This window comes from Cupressus sempervirens, chromosome 11 (genome assembly GCF_028749045.1).
Source record: "Cupressus sempervirens isolate cs-2001-9-10 chromosome 11, ASM2874904v1, whole genome shotgun sequence".
Taxonomy (NCBI): domain Eukaryota; kingdom Viridiplantae; phylum Streptophyta; class Pinopsida; order Cupressales; family Cupressaceae; genus Cupressus; species Cupressus sempervirens.
In genome coordinates, this window is record NC_143128.1 from 159,769,550 (window position 1) to 159,790,354 (window position 20,805).

The 20,805-nt window shown below is 33.7% G+C and overlaps 1 pseudogene; it reads right to left on the reverse strand.

Moving 5' to 3' along the window:
• Positions 1-13,914: 13,914 nt before the first annotated feature.
• Positions 13,915-20,805, reverse strand: part of LOC149528683 (protein CHUP1, chloroplastic-like) — a 79,770-nt pseudogene continuing 72,879 nt past the window's right edge.

The following is a 20,805-nucleotide window of genomic DNA, read 5'->3' on the forward strand; positions in this document are numbered from 1 at the left end:
TTCAAGGTTAGAGTGTTGGTAGCCCTAGTAGGGATCCCCCTACCCAATTTTTTATCCTATTGATGATTCTAGAGGTATGTATCAATTTAATAATTTAAATTAATACATATATTTATTAATGTACTACCATCGACATGCACTAGGGACACTGAGCCTAGGTGTGGTACGAGCTTTGTAGAGGTAAATTTTTTTCATGTTAATTTAATTCATTTGATTATATTTTTTTCATATTCCATGTTACATGTAACTTGTATTCTATGACATGTAGGTTTTGACATTTGAGACTCCTCTTCATCTTTGGCAGTCCATCGATCATGGAGTTGTTGTAGCAATGGCTAGTTAAGAGCTATTGACTAAGGTATGAAATAATTTTATTAGTTTTAGTTTTTTGTAATAGTTAGTATCAAAATTTCTAATGTTATTTATAAGTGATTATATTGATTGAATTTTTGTAGGGCCTTGTTACACCTGATCATCTGCGAGCCTTTGAGGTGGACATGCAAAGTGACTATTTGATGAAGGTAGAAAATAATTAATTTTGTGTGTACATATATTTCATTTCAATGTATAATAATTATTGATTCATATCTACTTTATTTGTATCAGCTCAAGTTAGAGAAGAGCCTAAACAAGAGGATGAGTGAGCATGTGAGGAAGACCCCATCATCCCCATCATCTCCCTCCACATAATGACCAAAGACCTCTAGAGATTTATTTCCTAACCCTCATGGGAAGAAGAAGATCTAGTTGATAGACACAGATGTATAGGCATTAGTGGAAATATATGTTGGATTTTATGTCAGTGCACATATTTGATATACATTTGATGTATGACATATATTTGGTACATGATATTATTAGACATATGACATTATTGGTTATAATTTTATATTATATGTTTGTTCATGTATGACGTGATTGGTTGTCACAATATATTATATGTTCATTGATGTATGACATTATTGGTTATCATAATATATTATATGTTCATTCATGTATGACATTATTGGTTATCATAATATATTATGAAGTTGCATGGGTACCTGTACCGACACCCTTGGTACTCGTACCCACATACCCAAGTACTGAATGCACATATCCCAAGTACTAGGTACTCAGTGGAGAGAATCATAACTAAGGACCTTGATTGAGGATTTTGATTTCTTTGTTTCAATTTTTTGTTTGTGTATCAGCTCATTGTTTATCAAGCTTAATTCAACACCTAATCAGTTTGAAACTTTGATAGAATATTCATTAAAAATAAACTTTATCTCTATTCAAGCATAATTTTATCATTTCCAATATGTCATCATCATATTATTTATGATTTTATTCATGTTTAAATTTTTCCTTCTATGTTATTTGTTTATCATGCTTAATTCAATACCTAATTAGTTTGAAGCTTTGATACAATATTGATCAACAATAAACTTTATTATTGTTAAAGTCATAAATTTATCATTTGCAATATGTCATTGTCATATGATTTATGATCTTCTTATTCATGTTCAAAGTTTTCTTCTATGTTATGGATCTAAACATTTATCATAAATTGTTATTACAAACATATAACAAATCTAAAACTGAAAACAATACATTACATTTACAAACTTTATCATTGTTCTTGATTTGAAAAATCATTGGCATGACACATAAATTTAGGCTTTCTATAAATATAAAAGTATAATAAAAAATAAAGTTTGACATACCCAAGTACCCCCATCCCCTATTATTAAAAATAGTTGTACTTGTACTTGTACCTATATGTATACCCTAAGTACCCCACGTACCCCTGTCCCCATGCAACCTTTTATATTATTTGTTTGGTCATATATGACATTATTGGTTATCATATGTTATTGAATAGATTATCCTCCAAATAAATAAATACAAATTATATCTAAATGTCCAGATAGGAAGATTGAATCAACACTAATAGTTGGATAGGTTATCATTGAATTGATATCCTTCCTATAAATTTTATTGGGTACAGCTTCCCATACATGATTTACAATGAATTAAATATGGATGCTTTTAACCAAAAAGAACAAAAGGTTTATAAACATCTACTCATAAACATGAAATAGATGGGTTATTGTCCATGTGAAGTTTTTCAATATTCTTTATGAAGATGGCTTTTGATTGTCAACCTTCTCTATAGCCATGTCTATGTCTATTCTCAAATATTCCTCCTCCCAAATTTCTATTAATGACTAAACCATTTTCACTACCAGTCCAAATTGAGACAAAGGAAAACACATTAGTTGATGTTATTTCAAAATTTCTTGTACACTTGTATCTCCCTCAAGATCACAAGTGCTCTCTTGCTTGTATAATGGTTTTCTTCTATGGTTTGGAGAACCTTCCATGAAATCCAACACATGTTCTTTTTACTTTGCCTGTGGGTTCTTCTAAGGTTAGATCATGTTCAATGCAAGTACATAGGTATTTTAACCAACACTTGATGGATGTAGGTTAAACTCTAATTTTTCTATGCAAGGCTTGATCCAATCCCATTAATGGAGAGTGTACATTGTTGGTATTTTAAAGAAGATTCATCATAATAAGTTCGATCTAATGATCTTATTCTACACTCGGGTCACTAGCTTTTTCTTTTGAACCCATGGCTAGACTAGTGTAGAGCAAGGAGGGATGATTCTATGTTGAGATTTATGAATTCCCCTAGAAAATTTTGCCTCTTCAAGCTAGAAGATGAGCATCAGTCTTCTTTCTTTTATTGAAATCTAAGACTCCTCCTTGCTGAGGCTTCATGTTAAGTCCAACTTCTCAACTTGGAATGTGCTAACCAAATGGTGAATATGAATTTACAATTCTTCACACTTTTATTTATACTTGTGAGTTTTTTTAACATGGAGATGATGGAATTGACTCTCACCATTTAATGTTAAACTATAAACTATAATTTTCATTTGGATGTTATTAAAGACTAAACCAAAGTGTGCCTCTTAAAGGGGATCGGGGGTCTTGATTAGTCATTATAGAATGGATTTGCATTGTATTATATCTTCCCATACTTGGTAGGGAAACTAACCCACATCTATGTTGTGAATGGCTTGATGGAGATTCGGATGCTAATCACCCTAAAGTGATTCCATCCATGAGATAATATACCCAAGTCTCTTTATTCATTCTATTGAATCTCCACCAATATTCAAACAAATAAGTTATGATGAAGAAAGAGTGTATCTGCATTGTTGTATATAGCCATGGGAATAAAAAATGGGGAATAATCAATACATCCTAGAATAATGAGTGTCTCTTTTTGAAACCTAACATCACCATTCCTCACACTTTTAGATACATCTACATTGTATTTTAAACTATGCTACTTGTTGAGTGAATGTATAAATGCTTTTGGTGTCTCTCATGATATTAATAGTAGCCCATGCACTTTATTCTCTTCTCCCAAACTGTGATAGTTCTACATATTCTTTAAGTCCATTTTCCTAGTATACCTCATGAATTTGGTCTTCACAATTAGTACCATGAATCTTAAGAAAAGATATTGAGATTCTAATTTTAGTCTCTATAAATTATCATTGTTTGATCATCTCATGATAGACAACTATAATTGTCATTGTGTTGTATATAAAGATTCAATGTCTTTCTTCTTCTTAACACTTAGCCTGAAACTCCCTCAAAAATATTTCATGTGGAATTAAGGAAAATTGTGTATTTGATCTTTTGAACATTGACTCTTATGCCTTTTGAATTCAGACTAAAACTAGAGGCTAAACATTAATCTTGACAACCACTAAATTCTAGTGTTAAATCAAATGTGGATTCTAAACTTTCCTTGAACTGAACTTGCAAGATGCCTCTTTGAACCACTTCAAACTGATTTGAACCTTAGTTCAAAGCAGTTTGAAACCATAAATTTTTTTTTTAAAACTATGTCTATATTTGGTACAAACATCATAATATATATCTTTTTTTATTGTTTACATTTTAAGTATCTTGAGCTAATGCAATAGATGGTTCAATCAAAATAGAGTAAGATCACCAAAAAGTGAGAGAAGTTATTTTACATCTTTGCAACATGATTCTATAGCACCTAAAACCACATTCATACCTCACACAAGCTCTGAGATATGGTCCATCAAAGATCGTTGCCCTATGGCATTTAGTGACCCTTAGTGACATTTTAGTTTAGCACGCTCAAGAATATTTCAGTGCTCAATGGGATGAGATGAGCTTGGGGCTATGGTTTACTCAGCCACACAGAGCTAATGTAATAGATAGTTCAATCCCATGATGAATGGTGAGGAAGATTTGGTAGTTGGCAACTTCGTACTAGCCAACACTATGAGTTTTAGCATCACCCAAGATGGTGTCACAAAATCAAAATAAAGTAAGATCTCCAAAAAGTGAAAGAGGTTATTGTATTTCTCCATAACATGGTCCTATAGGACCTAGAATTACATCCATGCCTCACATGAGCTCTAAGATATACCCTATCAAAGATTGCTGCCCTATGGCATTTACTGAGCCTTAGGAACATTTCAGTTTGGTGTGCCCGAGAACGTTTGAGTACTCAATAAGATTGGATGAACTTAGTACTAGGGTTTACCCACCCACTCAGAGCTAACAGAATAGACAATCTGATCCCACGATGAATGGTGAGGAAGATTTTGCAGTTGGCAACTTTGTATTGGCCAACACTATGAGTTTCAACATCACCCGAGATGGCAAATCAAAATGGAGTAAGATCTTTAGAAAGAAAGAGAGGTTATTTTAGGTCCCTACAACATGGCTTATAGGACCTAGAATTGCATCCATACCTCACACAAGATCTAAGATATGCCCCATCAAAGATCATTTCCCTATGGCATTTAGTGACCCTTAGGGAAGTTTCAGTTCAATGTGCCTAAGAATATTCAATTGTTCAACAGGATAGGAAAATCTTGGAGCTAGGGTTTACCTAACCATCTAGATCTAATGAAATAGACAATTAGATCCCACAACAAATAGTGAGGGAGATTTGGCAGTTGGCAACTTTGTACTGACTAACACTACGAGTTTCAACATCATCCAAGATGGTATCATTAAATGAAAACATAGTAAGATCTCCAACAAGAGAGATAGTTTATTGTAGGTCTCCACAACACAGTCCTATAGGACTTGGAATCACATCCATACCTCACAGGAGCTTTGAGATATGCCCCATCAAAGATCATTGCCCTATGGCATTTAGTGACCCTTAGGAAAATTTTGGTTTGGCATGCCCAAGATTGTTTGAGAACTCAACAGGATGGGACAAGCTTGGGGCTAGGGTTTACCTAACCACTCAAAGCTAATAGAATAGATAGTTTGATCCCTTGATGAATGGTGAGAGAGATATGAGCAAGATATGTTTTCCTAGGCCACTTTGTGCAAGATATGAGCAAAAAGTTGCTAATTAGGCCAAATTGAGTCTTTTTGAGTTATTGGTCAAGATAGCCTAGGATTAGGTGTTTTTAGTTGTTTATTTATAGTTTGGAACCTTTTCCAATTCCCAGAAGTGAAATCTAGTAAACTTTGCATCAGTTGCACTTTTTGTGCAAAATTGCAAAAGTTGTAGAAGTTGTTTAAAAATAAAAATCTGACTAGAAACCTTCTAACCTTCAAAAAAATGTTTTTAATGCTTATATACCTAAGCATGGATAGTTACAACTTACCAAACTTCCATTTGTAACAGTTTTGCAAAAATTGCAAAAGTTGCTCAGGCAACTTTTTGAGCAACATTGCAACTTTGCATATACATGACTTGGGAAGCCAGGATACTCGAGTTGGGCATGATTTATAAAAATTATAATCAAAATATATTATTGATATTAATAGAACATTAAAAATCTCATTTCCACCTTTAAATGGAGACTTTAGTTTAAATGGAGATTGCCAGTTCCCAAACATGTCCCAATCAAGTAGATGACTGGTTTACAAAGCAACGAATAGGAAATAGGGTTATGGAAATCAACTCAATTCTCAGTATGATCTAGAAATACTAAAATAACATATCTTCAAATGCTTAGCCCTTCACCAATTCCCAAACTCCTGCCATTCACAAATCAACATGCTACAAGAGGTCAAATCCTTCATGGTACTTGACCTAGGGCTTGATTTTAAAAATCACAAAACACATCCTCCAGTCTAGAAACCTTGGAATCTTAAAAAGGACCCTACTAACTACCATTTCCCAAGTGGCCATGAAATTTCAATCAAGGAAATTGCAGTTAGAGGCCAATTATTGCTGTGTTCACCAAAATGTTGTCCTAAAAACCTAGTATCACTAAAAATGCAATAACTTGAGTTAAAAAATGCATAGAATTATGAGACAAGAAGAAAAAGAAAGCTGATTCAAAGCTCTATCTCAAAAATCCATCACATCTAGTCTGAATCTCTATACATTTTGTGCAGCATGTAAACAACAATAAAAATGACTGGAAAATTGAATTTCATTCTTTGCAACTTCTTCCAATCTGTATATTAATGCCCTCCAAACCTCAAAAATGAGGTATATATATCTCCTATGTATATTTTAATCATTATAAAAAAAAAAAATTAATAGTTATAACCCTTTTCCCAGTAAGTTGAAAATTTGAACAACTTTTGCAACTTTCAACAATGCAAAATTGCACAAAAAGTGCAACTTTTACACTTTTCACTTGATTCCACTTCTAGGACTTGGAAAAGGATCCAACATACCTAAAAATAATTTAAAAACTTATTCCTAGGATTTCTTTACCAAAAACATTAAAAATCTCAAATTTTCCTAATGAGCAACTTTTGCTTATAAATTGCATAAAGTTCCTTAATCATACAAAATGGTGTTGTTCTTCGAAAACCATGGACTTCTCATCCAAGAGTTTCTTATTCTAGGCTAAGTAGTTTAAAAAAACATGAAAATAAAAATATAAACCAAGTTCCTTGGTGCTCTACACTAGGAACATACCCCCTAGCATGAATGAAAAGAGAACACTGACCATGGACATGGTGAGATTGGTGAAAAGCAGCAATAAAACTCTTCATGTTTGTAAGTTTGAAATAAATGGCATCAAATACCCATACTACCACACCTATGTCCAATTTGAATTCTTAATTTATTTAGATGAAGTGTTGTAGATAGTCATTTTCACATTGTTTCTGATGCAAAGCTTACAACCTTCTTTCACCAAAAGCTTCCTAAGTGTCTAGTAGCAAATAACCCACCACAAGATGCCAATCGGGCTTACCAGCCTTTACCCAAGGTTAAACACTATCTCTCCAAGTGGACTCTAATTTTTTAAGGTCTTTTCCCTTCTCTAGGGTTGTTAGCAAACTTGGGTTAATTATAGGTTTTACAGACAATAGACCTCAAGTAGGAAAAATCAGAAAAAATGTGAAATCTAGTTTCCAAACTCAAAACTTAGGCTAGGATCAACATCCCTAGGCTCATACCACAAATATTCATGCACTTTTAGGCTTCTAACACCCCCAAAAGACCAAACTCCCAAAATTAGGCTTAGAAATCCTAGTAGGTCAATTTTCAGTTTTCTTTGGCTAACTTCCAAACTTTCCAAATAAGGTATCAAATAAATTACCTTTTTAAATAACCTTTACTAGGTTCTTGAGGACTCCAAAATATCTTGGGTTGAACCTACTCGAGCATTTCCTAAATCCCACTTGGTTCATAGACCTAATAGTCCTAATTAGGCTAGCTTTCCAAAGAAAGTGTTAGGACATGGGTTCATAGAACTAGAAAAACTACATGGAAAACTTCCTCCCCATGCCAAATCTCCATTTCACCCTTTTCCTGGGTTAGATTAGTTGGTTTGGAAGCTTAATCACCACTTCTCCTACAAATCTGGGCTAGACACATAGGGATGTTCAGCCTAGGGCCAGATGGTAAAAATATGAAACCTTCTCCTCCAAGCCCAAAACTCTACTATATCAAAGTAGACTCCCCTAACTTGCATCCCTCCAAGTGGCATCAAATTCCAATTATGGGATTGCAAGTTAGAGGCACATCTTTGCCAAGACACTTGAATTTAGCCCCAAACAAGCAACTTAAACAAAAAATGTAATAACTTAAATAAATAGAAAGATAAATATTTCAAGAAAAGAGAAAATAAAGCCTAGTTCATTGGGCTATCCAACCATGTCAACCGATCCCTTCTCCCAATTTGTACAATTCCATACAACACAAAAAAATAGTGAAAATGGTAGAAAATCATAGTTTTATTCATGCAAATGTTCACCAGAACATATCATCATGTTGTCTTCTCACTATAAAATATATTTAAACATGTCCTTTTTGTCATCAATGGTCACAACCATATTTCAAATGGTTATGCCAACACACAACCATTTTTGCAACCATATTGCAAAGTTGTCAGCATTTTTGCAATTTTGCTTGACAATTTTTGACAACTAACTTCCTATACACCTAGGACTTGACCAAATGACCCTAAGGACAATTAAAACCTTCTAAGGATCACAAAAATCCTATTTTCATTTAAATACCACCAAAATTGCTTATTTTTGACCCATTCTAGTACAATTTGGCACTCTTGCTTGTAATGGTACCTAGAGCCCAATTGACCTTACATTTTGGTCTTATTACAACATTCTTATTAATGTTCCAAATCTCAAAGTAGGACCACTATCCATTTGCCTTGGTGCCCTATGCCAATTTCCTTCAAGAAAAATGATGTAACCATCCCCTTTTTCTTCTAACTATGACTTTGGGATGGATTATTAACATGTATCATGTATAATTATGCATACTAATGCAAGGAATAGTTAGAGGATGTAGATAATCATCCAACTAGACAAGTTTGGAGTGGTTGGGTGCATGAAAATGCATTAAATTTGATGCCATGGGTATAGCGGCTGGAGATCTGACTAAAGGATGCCATGGTTTTATGTGAAATAGTCAAATCAATCATCATAAACATGGTATAGGATCAACTAGTAGGTCTTGGAAGTGATTTATTGGTTAGATTTGAAGAGGCTCTAGTTTTTTGCCTTAGTTGGTGAGGGTTTTATAAGAAGCACATATAGAGAGTTGATGGGTTCAATCAAATTGAAGAATCCTCCCTTTGGGATCATATTAAGATACTTTACCAATTTTTATGGTTGAAAGATAATTATTCTATGTAGTTCCTTCATAAATGGAGGGATTTTTATGCCTAAAAAATAGCCCATCATGTAATAATAGAGACTTGGTCCAAAACAAAAACACCTCACCTTTTGATATGTTATAGAGAAGCCAAATGGGTATCCTAATATTTATTTAATTTTCTTGATTTCATGGGAAAATTTGGAGAAAAATGCAAGAGGACAACACTTGAAGGCTAATTAGGGCTTGTAGGCCTAGTAGATTGGGATGATTGGAGTATTTTTGGAAACCTTTGGGAAAACACATTGTTCAGAGTATTTTCTCATAGAACTTTGAAGGGACCATCTTGTTCTATATTACTTTTCCTACAAGCATCTCTAAAGAAGATATGTAATCATACCCTAAAGACTTGATTGCAAGTGTAGAAGAGATACAATATGTAATTGGTTCCTAGAGCTACATTACAAGTTGTAAGTTCAATACATGTTGATATGCAGTCAAGTCTCAAATACTTAACTATGATTGTGTTAAGAGGGTATATTTTAGGGATGCAAGACTTAACCCAATGACATATGAAGATGCTTAAAGAGCTTGTAATCAATTCCTAGAGACTTTATTACAATATGTGCCTATCAACATAGAAGGATGACTTATTGGTTGGGTCTTAAGGCCTACAAACCACTTAGGCATGAGAAAAATTAGAATCAAGTTTGTGAGACCGAATTGCATTTTGTTAGTGCATGTAACTTATGATTTTTAATTGATGTCAAGGACCTTGACTACATATGACAACTAAGACAAACTATTCACATGTTGAGATTTAGATATCGACATATATACTAGTAACTATGAGGATAACACAATGGCATTCAAAGACATTAAAAAAGGGCCTAAGAGACATGAGTCACAATTAAAATGGATTTTTGTGTAGATTTATACTTAATTATTACTAAGAAAAAATCAAGAGCAACATATTGAAGGGTAATGTTAAACAAAAAATATGTTAATGATGACCATCAATATACCTTTGAACACTTTTAAAGAATGTCACAGCTCAATATATTTCATTATTTAAGATGAAACAATATGTGCATTATTCAATTGACTTGCTTCATATTTTCTTTACTCTTTTCTATCCCTGCCTATATAATTCAAACTTCTACTATATGCAATATACTTTCTAACACTTCCAACTTATTAAATGGGCTATTCCTTGGCAATTCCATGCTAGGGACCCTTCCCTAAGCTAGAGACTTATCCCTTAAGTTTTTGATTTTCATATGTTAATGTATGCCTTGACTTTTAGGCTAATTAGGGATTCATTGAAATAAATTAGGACTTCCCACACCCTAGCTTTCACACCTACGGTACCCAAACCCACTTTAGAATGATGTCTTGGTTACCAGCCCTTGCTAAATAATGACCTTTACTTATCCAAGTGGAATCCACTCTCCTAAAGTCCTTCCCTTTTACTAGGGCTCTTGGCAAACTTGGATTAAAATATGGCTTTAGGGACATCTTAGTGAATAGACTGTCCCTTGAGAAAATACATGTAAATCTGACCCTGAATGCCCAGGTGAGAGGAAAAACTAACGCCAGTAGTTGGATAGGTTATTACAGGGTTTATAACCTTCCTCTGAATTTTATCGGGTACAGCTCCCCGTATGAAATATTCAAGGAATCAAATGTGAATGCTTTTACCAAAAAGCATAAAAGGATATCAAACATCTACCCATAAATACAGCGTACATGTGTAAACTTATATTACTATATAGAAAGAAAGCAAAGAACAACAAGTGACACAAAGTTCATTTGCTAAACATTGCATTGTGTAATGAAATAAAATATATCTTCCATTCTCTTGAGGGAAATAAAACTCAGAGCCTTTAAAGATGTTTGAACTGATGATGTAACAAGTAAACAATGGTACTGAAATGTAATTCAAAGAAACCTGAGGATGATGCAAAGTTCATGATTAGTGGAAGGAAAATACACCATAATCAAAGTTTTGATATAATTAACCTTCAGTCTCCCTTCTCTGACAGTAAAAGATCATGCAATATCTTCTACACATTACAATCAAAACACTATTTCAAGAAAGACAGAAACTCCTTTGACAATGTTACATCAACCATTAAAATCCTATCTCTAAATCAGACACATAGTTCTATAAAAGAGAAATAACCCATGTTTTACCTCTCATAGCCTCTCAAGAAAAATGGAATAATTTGTAAAATCTCCTTCCCTTTTGGAGCACAAAGTCTACTGTCGAAAGCAAGAAGAATGGAATAGGAAAAAGAATGGGACCTCTTGTAGCACAAAGTCTCAGAGAAATCCAGTCTTCCATCCTATCACTATATTCACAACCTCTGTTTTGCTATAGCCCAAAGTCTCCTAGCCAAAACTCCAAAGACTAGAACCCTCTACACCTCTATTGCTGGCTTATTTATTGTTTGATTTCCTTCATGACCTTTTAGTTACATAACTGAATCTTGAAAATACTTTTGAATTCTCCCTTCCTCTTTTTTAATATTTCACTCTTCTATCTGCACCATCTTTTAGATATCAAGGTATGATGTGTTTTTATCCTTCTTGATTCTCAAATAAAGACATTTCTTTAAAGTCTATAACTACTTTCTATATGGTATCCCTTAAAGTAGGCCTTTATTATTTTCTGCACTTATGTTTTAAAAATATGTGTTGCAAGAAAAATATAAATTAAAGCTCCACATATATATGCATCTTTGATTTGTTTCACTCCATTTTCTTATTTACACTCGATGAAGCTCACATCTATATTTCTCAGGCAGTCACCATGTGGCCTCTATGATATACTCGTGTTGCTAGGTGGCATTTGCTGGCGATGATGTTCTAACATGACTTTTTAACTGCCATTGATAGTTTTGATAGCACCTTACTCAATTGGTTGTAACTCATTAACTGGGAATAATTTTGACGATCCCTTTGGTCAGGCCATGAGTAACTTGCCTCTAAACAACATATCCAAGATTAAGCTTGATCCAACGGTTCAATGGGAAGTTATGGCCCCTGCATTGAGACCCAATTTTGTTGTCTGCATTCTATAATTACTATGAATGAGCCAATAGAGGTGCAAATAGTGATGTATAGCTCATGATTCTGGACACATTTTGGAAATCACTCTGGTCAGAAGATAGAAAACTAGGATTGAAAACACATATCCAAGATTGAGCTCGATCCAACAATTGAATTATGAGATATTACCTTTTAAATATGACTATTTTTTTTGTCATCAGAGAATCTGTGTTTTTAGGTTATATCCTGCATGGTGTTTCAGGTTTGTTGTCATGGGAGCACCAATGCTTGTCTTTATTAATGCTTGCAGACATAGGCTTTGATGCACATTCCATCTAATAGCTTTTTCTCATTTCCATTGATTACAGAAGCCAGTGCATTGAGAAGAATTAGCTATTGGGTTCTTCACACAAGGAAGGATGCGTTGAATAGCATGCTGAGGATCTAAAATTCTACAAAACTTTATCACCTCTCTTGCAACCACAATACGCACTTCTGCTTCATCATCCATGAATTATTCACCAGTAGCAAGCCTCTTCATAGGTGGAATAAACCAATCAATCAAATCACTCTCCTTCATCTAAGAACTAATTTGGAACAATGGTTCAATAGGTTTGTTTCTAACATATGTTTCCTTTACTATACAAAGACTTTCGAAAGGAGGGAACCAAACATGAGCATGCTAAAATCCACGGATAAATGGTATAAAAATTCTTGATTCTTCAACCATGATAAGAAAAAACATCATCATCAACGTCATTTTGTTTACTCAAAAATGATATTAATTCCTTCCTTTTCCTTTCTTCACCAAGAGCACGAGCAATCATTGAAAGCCTTCTTGTGGAGTTCAATCATAACTGAAAGTCTTGATTTTTATCGATGTCCCTTGCCAACATTTCATGTACTAACTATAGTGGAGCTTCTGAAAATAGATCTTGAACTTGGCAACTTTGAGCCTAGACTTGAATCTGCATGTTGAATCAACGAACCACCTTCAACCTCTGAACCATCAAACCACTTTGAACTACTTCGAACTTCATTTCAAAGTGGTTCAAAGACTAAATTTGAAGTTTTACTTCAATTGTATTGAACTTGTAGAATGGGTTATCAGAACCATTTCGAACTACTTTGAACTAAGGTTCAAAGTGGTTCAAAAACACAAACTCCAAGTTTTAAAACCATGCTCATATTGGTTACTAATAGGGGCTCTAACTGTGGGACTAATTTTGATACAAAATCAGAGAACTCTAGCAATCTCTGGGAAAAGAATAGTGCTTTACCATTGGGCAATAGAGTCAACTAAGAAAAGAAGACCGGGAGCTACTTGTAGAGAGGGTGGAGGGGAATAGGGAAAAACTAGAAAACAAAACAAACAACACCTAAACTACTAGCAAGCACGAGGCTTGAACATATTCAAACTACTACTATGCACAACAAAAACTTATTTACAATATTTACAAAGGTAGGAAAGAACCTACCATAAAGACCAGAAGAAAAAAGAATCAAGTGAAACCATTTACCGACTGAGAGAAATAGGAGCCTTTTTGAATTAGTAAAGTGTACCTCAATGGAAGAACATCAAACCATTGCTCGATGATGATTCCTTCAATATCAAACTTTAGATTGACAGTATGCATGCATAAGTTGATCCAACATTCTTTTCCAAAAAACCATAACTCATCATAATATTCATATCTACTTAAGAATTGATCCTTCACACTATCAGTGTTAGACTCCGCTTCAAATTGAAAAATATGAAATCAAAAAGCCTTAGCAAAAGATGATGTGTACCCCTCAGAAATATTGTCATGTAGATTCAACTCTTGTGCATGGTCATGATTAGTTTGTAGCCATGATGATGCCTCCTTTAGCATAGGATCAAACCTTGAATAGATGTCTTCTTCATTTTTGTCAATGAACCAGCTGTCATCAAATATACCATTAATTCCATTCCATTCTCTTCTTAGAATATCATCACACTTTTCAACATTTGTTCCACAATCCCAATTGGTAACACTATGCATAGATGGATGAAGAGGAAAAATATCAAGAGATGCTTCATTCTGAAACAAATATAAACAAGTATCTGAGATATTATTGAAGAAGTCTCCCAGATTGAGTGATGCCAAAAATGTGTTTATGACTTCCTCTCCTTCATCAAAAATTGCATTCTAAAGCATACCAGTTGATTCTTTGTCTCAACTAGGAATTCAGCAGGGGTGTCTTTGTCTAGAAGTGTATTTGTCTCATCTCTAAGAAGAATTGATTTACCATCAGAAGGACTTGTTTGAGAGACATTTTCAGGCTGAAAACATAGAGAAAATTCAGCAACAACCCTTTCTTGTTGATCAAATGATATTTCTTTCCATGCTTCAGCTAGATAGTTTACAAGTTGAGTGATGATTTCAACATTTTCAAAATGAAAAAGAAACTCTTCTTCATGCACTTTCACCTTGTCATAGTTGCAGATTTCATCATCAAATTTAGACCATATTTGCACATGCTAGTTATTGGTTTGCAAACATAAGGAATCATCTTCTTTCTTCATAGAAATAAGAAGCTCAGTCTCAAGCTACATACTATCCTGAATCTTTTCATCAAGAAAGTTTTCCGAAGAAAAATGATCAACATCAAAAGTGAAAGATTGAAAATTCGAAGGCAAGTTGTCAACTTTCTCATCAATAGGAACTTCTAAAATAGGGAGACTATCAACATAGTTAAAACTAAAACTCTTAAGATGAGGAGAAAAAGATTTGAATACACCTCCATTAAAAGCAATATCATCTACAAGGTTTGCTATTGCAACATATTCAAGATGAAAAGATTAAAGTAGAGACTCTTTTTCTACATTCTCCTTCAAAGGATTAATAACCTAACAATCTTTTGTGGTATTTAAAGATTCATTTTTAGACAAGGCACCCAGAGAAAGTATTTCAATAGAATCTTCAAGGAAAGAACAATCACCATAACCTTCTACTGTACAAATTTCAGTGTGAGATGGAGAAAGATCTTGAGACAATATTTCACCATTATTGCATACCTTTTCTCCATTATTGGTATGAATATTTTCATCTACTGAAGCCGGATTAACTGGAGGTTGGAGTACTTCTAGCTGCACTTCTTGGTCACTCATGAAAAATAGATTGAGATACTTGGGTGAAACTGTGATAATGCGAGGCTTATCATCATCATCTTCCCTCAAATGCTCCTTCAATCGAGCCACTTCCTCTTCAAGGTTTTGCAAGTGTTTTAGCTTATGAAATCTTCAGCAAAGGCCTCTCTAAATTAGGCTAGATGTACCATCATCTTCAAAGCTTAACATTTTCTTCATGCCTTCATATATACTTTCCCTGAAATGGTCTACAAAGTTACGCAACACTTTATCATCAATATGAAAAAGTTCCAGAAGAGAAGGATTTGGCCTTGATCTTTTCATGGCTCCTATATCTAGCATGGTCTTTGTATAGAGTCGCCAAATCTCCTGCACATAGAGATAATCATAAAATTGAGGAAATAAAGATAGGCACTTAAATCTTTGCTTCAATTCCCCAGCAGAGTCGCCAAAAATTTGTTAGTGAACAGATTGTCCCTTGAGAAAATACATGTAAATCTGACCCTGAATGCCCAAGTGAGAGGACAAACTAATACCAACAGTTGGATAGGTTATTACGGGGTTGATAGCCTTCCTTTGAATTTTACTAGGTATAGCTCCCCGTATGAAATATTCAATGAATCAAATGTGAATGCTTTTACCAGAAAGCATAAAACGATATCAAACATTTACCTATAAATACAACGTAGATGTGTAAACTTATATTACTATATAGAAAGAAAGCAAAGAACAACAAGTGACACAAAGTTCATTTGCTGAAAACTGCATTGTGTAATGAAATAAAATATATCTTCCATTCTCTTGAGAGAAATAAAACTTAGAGCCTTTAAAGATGTTTGAACTGATGATGTAACAAGAAAACAACGGTATTGAAATGTAATTCAGAGAAGACTGGGAATGATGCAAATTTCATGATCAGTGGAAGGAAAATACACCATAATCAAAGTATTGATATAATTAACCTTCAGTCTCCCTTCCTTGACTATAAAAGATCATGAAATATCTTCTACACATTACAATCAAAACACTATTTTAAGAAAGATAGAAACTCCTTTCACAATGTTACATCAACCATTAAAGTCCTATCTCTAAATCAGACAGACAGTTCTTGAAAAGAGAAATAACCCATGTTCTACCTCTCACAGCCTCTCAAGAAAAATGGAATAATTTGTAAAATCTCCTTCCCTTCTCGAGTAAAAAGTCTACTATCGAAAGCAGGAAGAATGGAATAGGAAAAAGAATGGGACCTCCTATAGCACAAAGTCTCAGAGAAATCCAGTCTTCCCTCCTATCACTATATTCACAACATTTGTTCTGCTATAGCCCAAACTCTCCCAGCCAAAACTCTAAAAATTGGAACCCTCTGCACTTCTATTGCTGGCTTATTTATTTTTTGATTGCCTTCATGACCTTTTAGTTACATAATTGAATCTTGAAAAGACTTTTGAATTCTCCCTTCCTCTTTTTTAATATTTCACTCTTCTATCTGCACCATCTTTTAGATAACAAGGTATGATGTGTTTTTATCCTTCTTGATTCTTAAATAAAGGAATTTCTTTAAAGTCTATAACTACTTTCTATATGGTATCCCTTAAAGTAGGCCTTTATTATTTTCTACACTTATGTTTTAAAAATATGTATTGCAAGAAAATCATAAATTAAAGCTCCACATATATATGCGTCTTTGATATGTTTCACTCCATTTTCTTATTTAAAATTGATGAAGCTCACATCTATATTTCTCAGCCATTCACCTTGTGGCCTCTATGATATACTCATGTTGATAGGTGGCATTTGCTGGTGATGATGTTTTGACATGATCTTTAAACTGCCATTGACAGTTTTGATAGCGCCCTACTCAATTGGCTGTAACTCATTAACCAGGAATAATTTTGAAGATCACTTTAGTCAAGTCATGCATAACTTGCCTCTAAAAAACATATCCAAGATTTAACTTGATCCAATAGTTTATTTGGAAGTTATGGCCCTTGCATTGAGACCAAATTTGGTTGTCTGCATTCTATAATTACTATGGCTGAGCCAATAAAGGTGCAAACAGTGATGTATATCTCATGATTTTGGACACATTTTTGAAATCTCTCCAGTCAAAAGATAGAAAAATAGGATTGAAAACACATATCAAAGATTGAGCTCGATCCAATAGTTGAATTATGAGATATGACCTTTGAAATATGACTATTTGTTTTGTTATCAGAGAATCTGTGTTTGCAAGTTATATCTTGCATGGTGTTTCAGGTTTGTTGTCATGGGAGCACCAATGCTTGTTTTATTAATGCTTGCAGACATAGGCTTTGATGCACATTCCATCTAATAATTTTTTTTCATTTCCATTAATTATAGAAGCTAGTGCATTGAGAAGAATTGGCTATCAGGTTCTTCACATAGGGAAGGATGTGTTGAATAGCATGCTGAGGATCTAAAATTCTACAAAACTTTGTCAACTTTCTTGCAACCACAATATGCACTTCTGCTTCATCATCCATGAATTATTCACCAGTAGCAAGCCTCTTCATAGGTGGAATAAACCAATCGATCAAATCAACCTCCTTCATCTGAGAACTAATTCGTAATAGTGGTTCAATAGATTTGTTCCTAACATATGTTTCCTTTACTGTACAAAGACTTTCCAAAGGAAGTAGCCAAACATGAGCATGGTAGACTCCACCGATATATGGTATAAAAATTCTTGATTCTTCAATCATGATAAGAAAAACATCATCATCAACGTAATTTTTTTTACTCAAAAATGATATTAATTCCTTCCTTGTCATCTCTTCACCAAGAGCACGAGCAACTATTGAAAGCCTTCTTGTGGAGTTCAGTCATAACTGAAAGTCTTGATTTTTATCGATGTCCCTTGTCGACATTTCATGTACTAACTATAGTGGAGCTTCTCAAAATAGATCATTGAACTTGAAAACTTTGAGCCTAAACTTGAATCTTCATGTTGAACTAACAAACCACCTTGGACCTCTGAACCATTGAACCACTTTGAACTACTTTGAACTTTAGTTTGAAGTGGTTCAAAGACTCTAAATTTGAAGTTTTACTTCGATTGTATTGAACCTGTAGAATGGGTTATCAAAACCATTTTGAACTACTTTGAACTAAGGTTCAAAGTGGTTCAAAAACACAAACTCCAACTTTTAAAACCATGCTTATATTGGTTACTAATAGGACACTTGTCCTCAACTAGGCCAATTAAGGCAAAACAAGTAAAAAGGTCTCAAGACTTAAAATTTAGACTTGATTCTACATTTATAGGACTAAAACACTATGATTCATGCACTTTCATGGCCCCAAAAACTTCAAAGGATCAACATCCCTAGATTAGGCCTAGAAAACCTAGTAGGTCAAAATTTAGTTTTCCTTGGAAAACTTCCAAACTTTCCAAAAGACAAGGTCAACTTATCACCTTTTCAAATACCTTTTACCTAGTTTTTGAAGACTCCAAAGGATCAAGCGTTCAATTTGGTATCCTAGCTTATAATGACACCAAGGATCTAATTGATAAGTCTATATCTCTCTCTCTCTCCCTCTCTTCCTATTCAACATAATGAACCAACTGGATTTGCTCTACATTTTAATTTCTCAAGTATTGCCTCATGGTCGAACTCATGAACTTTCCAAAGAGTCTTATTATGTGATTTTCCACCATATTTTATCAAGTGGACATTTTATGTGACAAAAAGGTTTGAATAGTGAAGAATATTCCTCTCTATTTGCCAATCCTTGAATTACCGTAAGTTAGGGTTCTGCATAGAATATCATCTCAGCCATGTGCCCGTTACAATCACTGTATCGATATGGTACCCTAAACCTTCACTAGTTATAACTAAGTGATCCAATTTTGGTTTGGCTTGGACACAAAAAAAAAAAAAATAATATGTCCCTTATTCATTGTCTATAGGTGCAATAATAGTAAAAACATGACCTGTAGTGATAAATGTACAAAATACAGTCATTAATTCAAAAAATACTTAGGTAAAAATTATAAAATTACATATTGAAATTACAAAGATATATAAATATATACTACCAAGTTTCACTAGATTAGACAAGTGGTCAAACTAAATAGATAAATCCATCTCTACCATTTCTAGTGCTTATGGGTGATGATAGGTGTTAATTGGGTCCAAAACATGTATATCCCATTTGTCCACCCATTCAATCAACTTAGTTATCCAAATTTTCCTCTACACATGATGGACAATAACATGCCATTTTTAAGTGTGGATACTCCATGAACCTACATCTGAGCTTCTAAAAGAGTGCAACTCACTTGATCTTGTTGGTGTGCAACAAGCCTCATATGGTGCAATGTTAGTATTATCTATCAACCAAAAAAATCTATGAACTGTAGATTCACCTCCCTTACCTAGACCCATTGTAGTGTTACAGCACTCGACGATGGATTTTTCATCTGTAAATATTTTTCCATCTTTATACTTTAGTTCTTCATGAGCTAAGGCTCTTTTGATGCATGTTTGTGCACCATCGTGCTCTCCTTTTCCATGACCAACCTATGTGAAATTCCACATATATTGAATTCTACACAACTTGTGCATCTTGCTCAAGCAACAAAATATCCATGCATTTTTGAATTGAGATGTGTAATTGTTTGACCACATAATGTGCTAATGATAAGGTATGCCCTTGTTAACCAAATCTTCATAAAATAGTTGAAAGCAACCATTTACAAACTTCATAGAATGTGATCGATCATCGCTAATATAAAAATGGTACTCCCCTAAATTTTTCCTATAATCCTCTATACTTGTAGGTGAATGCATGAATGTTATGTGAATAAATATGGAATTTTTTTGAAAATTATAATACTTTTCTTGCACCTTATTTTATGGTTGTAGTGTGTAGTTCTCTACAAAATCTATAACCAAAACAATGGTATCTAGTGGAAATGTATCCTTGTACAACTTGAATTGCAAATATAACCATTGAGTTTTGTGTGTATGCCTTGCATACTTGTAAATAATATTTTCACAAATAATCTTCATGAACTCATACACTAGAATCTTTTCAATGACTAAATCTTATCTTTTACCCTATTTCCCATCTTTTAAAGCATATGTCACTATCTTAAATTCTTTGTAATCTACTATTTCATTTCAATTGTATGTGTACTATCCATATGTTCACAAGTTGATAAAAATTACAAAGAATCACAAAATAAGCATGTACCATGAAAGCATGATGTCTTGTAAATTTTTTGGTCATCTCCTACTTCACATAAAATGTTGGATATAAATTTCCTTGAAGATTTTAGTGGCTCATTCATGTCACAATCCTACAAAACAAACTTAGAATGCAAAAACACACATATGTGCCTAAAAACATCAAAATGGTTAGAAAATTAAATGTCTATCCTACAATAGGAAGTTGTGCATGTGTGATTTATCTTTACATAAAAAGGTTTACCATGTCAAAAAATCTTTGACTTATTCGAAATTGAGGATATATACCAATAAATTTGGCAAAAAATTGTGTTTGAGTTGAGGCC